Consider the following 11196-nt stretch of genomic DNA (forward strand, 5'->3'; position numbering starts at 1 on the left):
TGTTACAGGCCTGCTGCATTACCTGGTGTCCACACACACACACACACACACACACACACACACACACACACACACACACACACGCACACACACACACACAGCAGATGGGCTCCTGACTGACATGTCCTGGCAAAGGAAGGTTACAACATGTAAATAATGCGATACTCTGCCAGATTTTAATGACATCAGATTTTAATTCCACCTCTGTGTTTTACACCACACACACACACACACACACACACACACACACACACACACCCTCCACCAACTGTTTTGTGTTTGCCTCTGTGAGCCTCAGCTGGCTCAGTAATTCCATTCCTGGTAATTATAAACCTGATTAAGACGCTGGAACTTAATGTCTTTTTAAGTTGGGAACACTTACTGGCTAACCGGGGTTTTCTGGAGCCGCTCTCCGCTCGTCCGCCGCAGCCCTGCTAACCATATGCTGCTCAAAACTGATTATTGGGTTTGATTAGTGCGTGATGCACGGCGACGGCGGTGTAATTGGAGGCAGCGGCGGGTTTTGGCAGCGCTCGCCGACGGTGGACATGTGCTGACAGGACGGGGCCGGCAGCTGCCGGGGCAGACGGGGCTCCGGCCTCAGCCGCCGCCAACACACACAGAGGAGGTGTTCTACTGTATTGTTTACTCGGGAGCCTCCAGATGTGGTGAACATGTGGATGTTTTACACGGCCGTTAGCAGCGGGGTCGCGGCCGGACCGCCACTCCCTCAGAAACGATTAATAAAGCATAAACAGTCTGATGTCCTCTCCGCCGAGCGTGAGCTCCACTCTGCTTCCATGCAGAGAAGAAAGGCGGCGGAAAGCCGCTTTCGGATCAGCGGGGGACGAAGGGGGGCTTTCTTTCAACTTTTTACAACTGCTCCGCCGCAGCGCCGGGGCTGTGTAAATACGGTGATTGGTTTGTCCGGCGGGGCAGACGGCGAACTCCCTGACTCCTCAGCTGTTTGCTGTTTGCTGCCGTGCTCAGACACCTGATCCAAAATGTGAGAGTCGGCCTGTTCTGACATGATAGCAGTAAATATAGCGGCTGTCTGGTCTGATCAGGGCGCCATGAAAGGCTCCATTGAGCGCAGGAATCTGCTTTATGCAACATGCCCAATTATAAATGCTTAAACGGAGGACTGGATCTCAGCTCTGACGGCAGATGGAGAGCTCAGCACAGCTAACAAGACCAAACAGAAAACATGGAGGAGTTCATCCTGGGCCTCAGAGGGAAATATCAAGTGTGAGATTCACTCCTCGTCTTCTCATGCTGCCTGAAACAGAGCTCAGATGGTGGAAATGGTTGAAAAACCTTCGTTTTCAGGAGGTTTTCAGCTGAAGTCAGGTTTTATTTGTAATGTGGCCTTTTAAAGCAGAGCGAGGCCGGCAGCGAGGTGTGTGTGGTGTGTGTGGGAGTGCTGGTACAGGTTAAGTCATCTCAGCTGCAGGAAGTGGCGTTCCCGGTCTCATCATCTCAGATGGCCTCTCCCTTACCCAGCATGCTCCTGCTGGGGCGAGGGGTCGCGCAGCCATCAGAGGAAGCCATCAGCGAGCGCCGAGCCGCCGCCGGCCCCCACCTTTCATCTGTCTCTCTGATTAGTTTGCTCATGTGACAGATAGCAACTTAAGATGAAGCGGCCCATGGACGCCCTCCCGGGAGAACCTCTCAGGCGAGATATACACACACATCCCCTCGCCTGCTCGTGAGTGCACTTTCAATTACCAGAAGAGCGCCGGGCCTTCAGATGCTCGGCGCTCACGGCGCGGCGCTCCGCGGAGTGAATCCATCGCCTGGCCTCGCCTCCAGCGCCGTGTCAGGTGTCCTCCGGCCCGGCTCTGGTTTGTGGTTCGCCTGCAGCCAGACGGCTCTCCGATTGATGTGGTGGCATCCAGTGTTCGTTCTGCAGACGTTATGTAACGGACAGCGAGCCGGCGGCCGCCCTGCAGAGCAGCATGGGAAACGGCCCTTCTCCACGTCTCAGTGGTTTTCTGGAGGATGAAGCGGAGGGTTCCGTCCTGCCGGAGCGTCCGGAGGTGTGGAGGTGTGTCTTCCAGCTGGAGCCGGAGCAGACCGTCTCCCGTCAGTCCTCTGGCGCTTCTCTCAGGACAGGCATGAGAACGTCTTCCTGTCAGCCTTTGAGTAACCTCCTCCCCCTCCGCCGGCGTTTCCCAGGCCTCGGCCCGGCCTCAGCCTGGGGCCGCTCCGCCTGCTGAAAGGTAACTGAATCTTCCGGAATGACCCAGTCGGATCGCCGGGTTGATTCACTGATGTTTCTGTCGGGCCGAAGCACAAAGTGCAGGACTGTGTTTCCCCCGCAAACCCGGAGGTGTCCATTACAGGGAAGATCTGTGAGCGGGGGAGGGGGCCGGTCATGACCGACCTGTTCCAGTGTGACAGGAAGAAGAGGAGGCCTGGAGGAACCCGGCGCCGGCCCGAAGCACCTGTTCACTCTGAAACTCTGAAACATGTGGCGAGCGAGCTGTAACTCTGCCAAACCAGAGCCTTTAACACTTCACTGTGAAAATCCCAGCCTTGGCACTCCGAAGACGAATAACTCAGTTCCCCTTCATTACCTTCCTGCAGGCGGGGGGGCCGGGGGTGGGGGGGGGGGGGGGGGGGGGGGGGGGCCAGCTCGGCCTGAATGAAGGAGAAAGAAAGAGAAGGAGAGAAGGAGCGTGGCAAAATACCTGCAGTGGCTTTCAGAAGAGCAGGACGTGTTTCTTTCATCTGCCTGTTTTGTTGCAGCCAGGTGGGAGCTGCAGCCGGACCAGGACCAGGACCAGGTAGGCCTGATCCGCTTTCATCTGCGGCGCCGCACAAAGGCAGCGCTGTCCGGGCGGGGGGGGGGGGGGGGGGGGGGGGGGGGGGGGGTGGGGGGGGGGGGGGGGCATGTCTGCACCAGCGACGGCCCGCTCCTTATTATTCTTTGCACATTGCTGTAAGTCTAAACAACAGCGGCTTCCTGAGGAGGACGGCCGTGCACTCGCTGCACTCACGCTGGCCGGCGCTGTTCTGCTCCAGCGTCTCTGTGCCTGAGTGTGTGTGTGCGTGCACGGCTGAGATGACCCTGCTTTCTTTCTATAGGGGCTTTCACTCTGCAAGAGCTCGGCCCTGTAAAGAGGCAGCCGGTGCTGGTACCTCTCTGAGCCTCTTCTCTTTCACTCTCTCTCCCTCTCTCTCCCTCCCTCTCTCTCTCTCTCTCTCTCTCTCTCTCTCTCTCTCTCTCTCTCTCTCTCTCCAGCCTCAGCGGCTTGAGTACTTCCAGCTGCCGACATTGAATACCACCTCCCACACACACACGGCCTCCACGCTGACACACACACACACACACACACACACACACACACACACACACACACACACACAGGTACAAACGGGTCCACTATAGAACACATGGACGTCCTCTGGCCTCTCTCTCCCTCTCTCTCTCCCTGCCTCTGTCGGAAGCGGCGCTCTGCGTCTCTACACGTGCACACGCTCCACCAGGAAGTGCACGTCTCAGCACGGCGCTCCTCCGTCACGCCAGAGAAATGTCAGACAGAAGAACCACGAACAGGAAAACACGACGCGAGGGCCGGCAGAAAGAAGTGGCGGCAGAAGGAAGCGTCGGCAGAAAGAAGCGGCGGCAGACGCACGGCGGCGTGCTCGTGCACCCCCCGGCCCCCGGGCGGCAGCGGCGTGTCCGACACTTCTTTCATCGTCTTATGAAATCAGAGAACATCAGAGGGACCTGTTGCCGGGCTATAAGACGGAGCAGTCCAGGGAAAAAATGGTGGCGGGCGGCGGGGGTCTGGCCGGTGTAACCATAGCTGCTAAACTCGCATTCAGGCCTCTTCCCCAGCCGGGCCGGCTATGCAGGCGACCCGGGGGCCGCCGACTTTGGGAGGACTTTAAACCTCTTTGTGCAGCTCCTCGCAGCTCAGCCGACCGCTGTGAAGAGGCCGAGGCGTGCAGCTGTCTAGCAACAAGAAACCGCTCATACCACAGATACCGGCGGCGAGACCGGCTCCCGACCCGGAGAACCGGCCGCTGATAAAAACCGCTCCGGGCCGGACCAGGTACCGCAGACGAGGGCAGAGCCACCGTCACACTCTGACAGGTGGAATACTAAATGATTAGAGCTGCAACTAACAATCATTTAGCAGAGTGATTCATCTGTTTTTATGACGAATCCATTCATTGTTATTTTTCTAACTGACATTTTCTTGTAGCCTTAATTAACCCAGATAAGTTTCCAAGAACTTATTTTTGTGAAGGAAAAGAAAAACACTAGAGAATTATGCATTTTACAGCATTTTAATACAGAATTTTACAGCAATCATGTCTTTCACATAAATCATTAGCATTTATTTTCTTCAGGTATCAGTCGACCCATCGAGCCGAAAATCCACTGCTGTTCCTCTGCATCAGATTCCGAGTGCCTGGAAGAACCCAACTGAGGCAGATGTACTTCTTTAATCTGACTCAAAACCTAAATATATCAATACAATTTTAGAACAAATGTCACCTAAAATAAACTCAAATAAACAATCAAAGGCTAACTTCTACATTTCCCGATGGCTTCGGTCTGAAACTTTCTCTACATTTTCAGAAACTGGATTGCGCCCCCTGCTGTCTGCATATTTCATTTACTGAGCTAATTGTCACCGGTCTGTGTGGATCGCTGACTGTGTCTCGATGCACCGTTACCGTCTGTTGTAGCTCATTACTGCCACACGGTGGTCACTGCTGGAAAAGACTCAACTCTGTTATTATTAACCAACTCACTGGAGACTAAATCAGCTGATAACTGATCTAATAATCGATTTCAATGGATCAGTTATTTCAACCTTAGTTGTTTCTACTGCAGAGGTCAGTGTAAAAGGTTTGGGGTCAGATTCCTCACTTCCATGGATGTGTGAACGTGATCAACGGTTAGGGTGACCACCCGTCTCGCGTAGCGCGTGCACGTACAGCGTTTCAAGCCCATTTCAGGCCTCCTGAAAATTGAGACCGTGTCCCGCATAATCAATGCTTGCTCCAAAAAAAAGCTTGCTCACTGCACTCGCCACACACACCCATCAGTGAACAACTGCGGTCAAGCCAGCCGGCGCTCTGGCAAACACAGCAAAGTGAGGCGACGCGTCGTTTAACAGTGCGCACATATTTTATGAATTACGGTAAAAGCGAAAACAAGAGGACTGCAAAACGTGGGTCACACTCACCTTATTCATAATTATTAGAAGACACATTGAATACTGTCGATAAAAAACAAACCTGAACAGCAAAGTAAATGAAGGAAAGCTGTGCTGATGCTGATTTTCAGTCAATAGGTCAAATGAACTGGGAGATATTGAGCTAAAATACTTTACTTCTCTTACAAATATACATTTTTTGCAATATTTAAAGCTAAAACTAAGAGCTGTGTTTGAAAGAGACACTACAGTAATGGGATTCACAGGTGATTTGGAGTAAATAGGTAAAATAACCTGCAAGCTATTGAGAAAAAAACTATTTTTTTCATAAAAACATTAATAAAAATTAATAGGAACATTGCTAGAGCAAACAAAGAGGTGTGTCTGAACCAGACAGTGTAGTAATGTGATTCACAAGTGATTTGGATTCAGTAGATCAAATAACCTGGGAGCTATTGAGCTAAAATACTGTATTTTTCATAAAAAATATTAAAACAAATGATTGAAAATATCAAAAGCTAAAACAAAATAACGTGTCTGAATCAGACACTGTAGTAATGCGATTCACAAGTGATTTGGAGTCAAAAGGTCGAATAACCCGGGAAAGAAAAACACACTGAAGGCTCAGGGCTCATGAACAAGGGAGGCGAGTTGTGAGCAGACAGCAGCTACTGCACCTGTGAGGGGAGCAGGGCAACAAGAATTAACAGTAATTTACCATGTAAAGTGGGATCTGCTGGAACTTGGTAAACCGCTATCAGTGAGTGAGTCTGCCCGCCGGGGGGGGGGGGGGGGGGGCACGCTGGGGCGCCGCCACGGTGGGCGGTCCTCCCACTGCTCAGGGCCGGCGATGAGGCTGGGCATCCTGGGCCCAGGGCGCCGAGCCATAGGGGGCGCGGTGTGAGCACCGATTGGCTCTGTCCTCAGCCAATCAGAAGATCCCGTTCTGCCTCAGTCATCTCTCTGAATTTGAGGTTTTGCTGCTGTTTCTTAACAGAACGATTTAGGTGCTGTTGTGAGGAAAGTGTTGTCGTTTGTTCTCTTCCTCATAGCAACGAGTAGCATGTGATGTGTACACATGACGTAAAGGTTTGACAGGATGCAGCTGACTTTAGAGCCAGTCTGAAGGAAACAAATGGTGAAAAATATGATTTTTCTCTCTCATAAAACTACATATTAGAAAATGAGATATAGATATAAACTCCTCAATCCTACATGAGCAAAAACCAAGGTGGCAGGAAGAAATGAAACACTGCAGATTCACTCTGAGGCGGACGTATTGTTGGGTCGTATTAAAAATATGTATACATGCGACACAACATCAAAGAAACTGACATGAGGCTAAAACAGGAGCTGCAGGTTTGATGGAGGCAGCAGGAAGAAATCAGAGGTTCCACAGGTAGATGTTACAGGAACACAGATTAACACTTTGATTTCAGAGACTGAACAAGAGTCTTCCTGCTCAACTGTCAGCAGCTCAGTTCAGAGGAATCATGGTGGCTCCAGTAAATAAAACCTCCAACACAGCTCCAATATGCTAACACTGACATGCTAGCCCCATTAGCAAGGCTGCTATGCCAATCACATGTTTCCATGTTCTGGTTTGGCCGATTATTGAAGCGAGAGTTCCGTATTGTTTTCAGTATGACAGATGAAACCAGCAGCGGCTGACAGGAGTGGATCTGTTTGGCTGGCTGATAGCTAGCTTCAGTAGCTAGCTTCAGCAGCTAGCTTCAGTAGCTAGCTTCAGTAGCTAGCGCGACTCATGGGGCTTCTGTTTCACACTGTGACGTTAAACTCCGTCTCCTCCGTCTAACAGCAGAGTGTTTCCAAACCTTTTCAGAGACAGTAAAATCACCAAATGCATCAGAGTATGAGTCTGTGCTGGTTCCACCTGAAAGGCCGGATAGCTGAAAGCTCTGCCGCCTCTTCAACTGTCACAGAACCGAGGAACCTCAGGTAAGCAGAGAACCCAGAGTTCTGCTGGATCCTATGGGACCCGATGGATTCTGGGAACTTCCAGTCATCAGATCTTCAAGACGTGATTCAGTCTGATCATTACTACTTGGTTCTATGATTGATTCTACTGGAAAAACAAAATGCAAGCGATGTGATCTGACCATCCCAACATCTGTACTGCTAAATAAGTTCTTGCTGTGACTTCGGAGAGAACAGAGGAGCTCGGAGTTCTTCTCAGATCCACTTCCCTCTGGAAGTCAGACTGCCGGTTCACTGTCACCAAACCAGGACAGAGGAAATCCTCCCGGTACCACGTCTTAATGAGCACAAAGGCTGGCAGGGATAATTACAACCATCAATCCTGATTTCACAATCAATTTAGGCACCAGAGTGTTGATTTAAATTCACTATAAAGAATGCGAACCTGTCATTTAATTGATTATGAGCCCTGTGATAAATCCTTGTTTTTGTAGCAATCAGAAAACAGCAGAACAGCAACGGAGGGACATTTATCAGCGCTTGTGATCTCCAATCACCCTAATTGACACTTCATCTACATGAAATATGGCGCTCGGCGGGACGCGAGTCCACAAGTGCTGCTTCCAATCTGTGGGATAACATGAAAAAGGTCAAGTCTGAGTCGGCAGATCGCTCATAATCACCTCCCACACAACGCTTCCTCGGGCGCGTCCCGATCGACGCCCCGGTGGAGGCTGGAGGAGAGGCGGAATCCGGCATTACCATCCCCAGCATCCCCCCACAGCAGATGGGCTGCTGCTGACCCCGCTCACCTCCGGCCTGATGAAAGATTGACTGGCTGACTCACCTCGCCACGCCGGCCGCCGTGTATGCTCCAGCAAATATTATTGGATGCGGGGCCTGGAAGTGATCTAGCAGCTTCCAGAGGAAGGCGGAACGCTCAGTGCTCAACGCCGTCGGAGTCCGCCGCCACAAGCTGAGGCAATGTGACGGCGGAGCGCGCTGCGGGGCGGGACGGGAAAACAAAAACAAGATTTATTTGTATTTTGACATGGAAGTGGTCGCAAGTCTTCAGAGTAACCGTTCAGCTTATTCTACCTCTGGGCTCTGCTGAACGACCGGAGAGACAGGTGAGAAATACAGGAATACAGAGTGAGGAGGAGGAGGAGGAGGAGGAGGAGGAGGAGGAGGAGGAAGAGGAGGAGGAGGAGGAGGAGGAGGAGGAGGAGGAAGAGGAGGAGGAGGAGGAGGGAAGACGAAGAGGAGGAGGAGGAGGAGGAGGAGGAGGAGGAGGAAGAGGAGGAGGAGGAGGAGGAGGAGGAAGACGAAGAGGAGGAGGAGGAGGAGGAGGAGGAGGAGGAGGAAGAGGAGGAGGACGAGTAGAGGGGCAGACCTCATGTCCCCCCACCTCACCTCATATTCACTCTGAGACGATGGAGTGAGGTAGCAGACCGGATGGCTATTACCAGAGGGAGGGGCCTTTTCCAGGGGGAGGGGCTATCTCCAGGGGGAGGGGCTATCTCCCCTCATGATGTCATGAAGGGAGTTTCTCTGAATCTCCTGTTTGGAGGATCCAGTGAGGAAGATGAAGGAGTTTCTTCACCTCTGGAGCCCTCACAGGACGTAGAGACACTGGTTCCACTTAGAAAGGGAATTTTACAGAATATGGACTTTTAGGAATCATCGCAAACCAAAGAAGAAACATCTTTCAAAGCACATATTCAAGTCCAACTGATTCACTGACTGCTTCCTGCCTGATATCAATATATAAATGTTGATATCAGAGCCGTGTCGAGTCCACTCACCTGTCCCTCAGTCTCACGTCAGAAACCACAGAGAAGCATTCGACCAAAACGCTGCATCAACTTCCTGAAACTCCAGCCGCGTCCCGTCAGGATGAGTCCTGAGGTTGTGCAGACATGGAGACGGGTGACTCTTTCTGCCATTCCCAATTAGCTGTCCAGGGCCGTCTGGCTGCCTTTACAGTGTCAATCAGCAGGCAGTAAACATGTCTTTCAGCAGCGCGCCCCCCCAGGGGGGCTGCCTTTAAACAACAGAGTCAGCTCTTTGAAACCTCCCCTTCTCACCTTTCAGCCCCGCCGTCCCCAGACGGAGAGGCACACCTTCCCATAAAACACAGCCGCAAACACTAATACACCTCTTTCCCCTCTTTACGGCCGCTCCTCACACAATTACCCATGATCACACAATCAGCGGCGCTCTTTACGACGCAGACCTCAGCTGTGTGCATGTATCTGAGAGGGGAGGGAGGAGGGAGGACGGGGGGGACGGGGCGGGGGGACGGGAGGAGAGGGGGACGGGGTGGAGGGTCACACCACGGACATGTGCAGGACATGGAGATCCAGATGAGGAGCACCGAGCTCAGCTATGAGTGGACGGTGCAGCTGCCCCCCCCGGCCCCCCCCACCCTGACAGCAGGCTGAGTGAGTGCAGGTGAGGCGGTGTGGACGGACCCGGCCTCTATCGCCGCCGCCACGCGGCCGGCCTGCTGTTTGAAGATTAGGCGGCAGGCTGAAGGCCGGCGCTGCTCCGCTCCCGGACTCCCTGCCTCGCTACATATTCCCCCTCTTCTCTTCCCCCGGTTAACCCCCGGGTTGCCGACTCGCAGGAGCTCACAGGGTTTAATGTAATTGGCCTATTTCCTGCATGTGAAGTTCCCGGTCTGCGGTAATTGACTGGCTCTTTTATTGGCTGTGAGACAGGTTAAATGGGAACCAAATGGAGACGCAACACAGGAAGCTCGGGCCCCGGCTATCTGATCCTCATCAAACCAGCCAACCTGGACCGAGAACAGCCGAGCGCCGAGACTGTGGCCGCCGCGATTAGCGGCCGCGTCAGGATTAGCGTGTTAGCGCGCCGCTGGCACATGCGAGTCGGCGGCGGCAGTGATTGATGCCGTGCAGATGCAGTCGTCTCCACAGTGGCATTAATTTGCTCCACAAAGGATGTTTGAAGCTCTTTCCCCCCTCGGGCAGAACTGAATGCTCATCAGCGAGGATGTCAGGATCAACTTCTGCTTTATTTACGTGACGATGTTTTGTGGGGAACGCGGCGTGGAGATAACCTTCCTCTGCTCGTTTCATCCAAACATCTCGTGCCACGGTGAATGACGCTCAACAAAGCCGATATTCTGCTCTCTGATGTCTGCCAGAGTAAATGGACTATCAATGCCAGGCACAAACACTCCGCCATGCTAATGCTCCTCTGGGGGTCTCTGATGGCTCCAGCAGGATCTGTGAAGTGTGTTTTGAAAAATTGCATCGGTAAACCATCCAAACAGCAAGAATTAAGCCCATTCAGCGAGTGTGTCTTTCAGGGGGAAAGCAGGTTTGGAGAGCGGGGCGGGTGGAGCGAGCGGGGTCCGGACCGGCGGGCAGCACGGGCCCGTGGCGGCGGTCCAGTTGACGGCCAGCTGACGGCGCCCGGCATTGTCTCACCACTCCATTTATTTGATTGTGCTCATTGTGCGCCCACATTCAGCCAATCAAGTGGGTGTTTTTGTGGGCGGTTGTTTAGGTAGTCCAGGTGCAGCGCGCTCGCTCCGGCTTCCTGTCTCCCACAAGCCCTTTCCAATGCCTCTCCTGCAGCGGGTATTGTCATATCCCACAGTGCATCTGAAAAGAAGCAGCGCCCCGCGCAAATGTCACAGAGGTGACTCGTTTTTAACTCTTAGCAGGCTGAGTGGCTGGTGTGTGTGTGTGTGTGTGTGTGTGGGTACGTGCAGAAACACACACAGCTGCATGTGCAGAGGGTTTACAGTGTGGCGCCCCCTGTTGATGAGCTGCTTCCTGAGCAACAGGCACAAGTTTCATGAAGGGTTTTTCCTCTCATGTTTACTGGAGCACACCGCCGGAGTGTGTGAGTGTGTGTGTGTGTATGTGTGTGTGTGTGTGTGTGTGTGTGTGTGTGTGTGTGTGTGTGTGTGTTCCTGACTGTTCAGATGGTCTCTTTCTTTTGCCTTTCCCCTTCTTTTCACCTCTCTGTCCTTTGTCCACCTCCGCCTCTGTTCCTCTGCAGCCAGGGTTTGGTTTTAACATCGTGTTGTATTTTCTCTCAT

The 11196-nt window shown here is 52.6% G+C and overlaps 1 long non-coding RNA gene across 1 annotated transcript in view; it reads right to left on the bottom strand.

Annotated features, from left to right (window-relative positions):
* Positions 1–6857: 6857 nt before the first annotated feature.
* Positions 6858–11196, bottom strand: part of LOC115385378 (uncharacterized) — a 21968-nt gene continuing 17629 nt past the window's right edge. Inside the window, exon 3 of the long non-coding RNA XR_003931126.1 lies at positions 6858–6870. This is a non-coding gene — a long non-coding RNA (uncharacterized LOC115385378). The remainder of the gene's footprint in view (positions 6871–11196) is intronic.

This window comes from Salarias fasciatus, unplaced genomic scaffold (genome assembly GCF_902148845.1).
Source record: "Salarias fasciatus unplaced genomic scaffold, fSalaFa1.1, whole genome shotgun sequence".
Lineage (NCBI taxonomy): Eukaryota > Metazoa > Chordata > Actinopteri > Blenniiformes > Blenniidae > Salarias > Salarias fasciatus.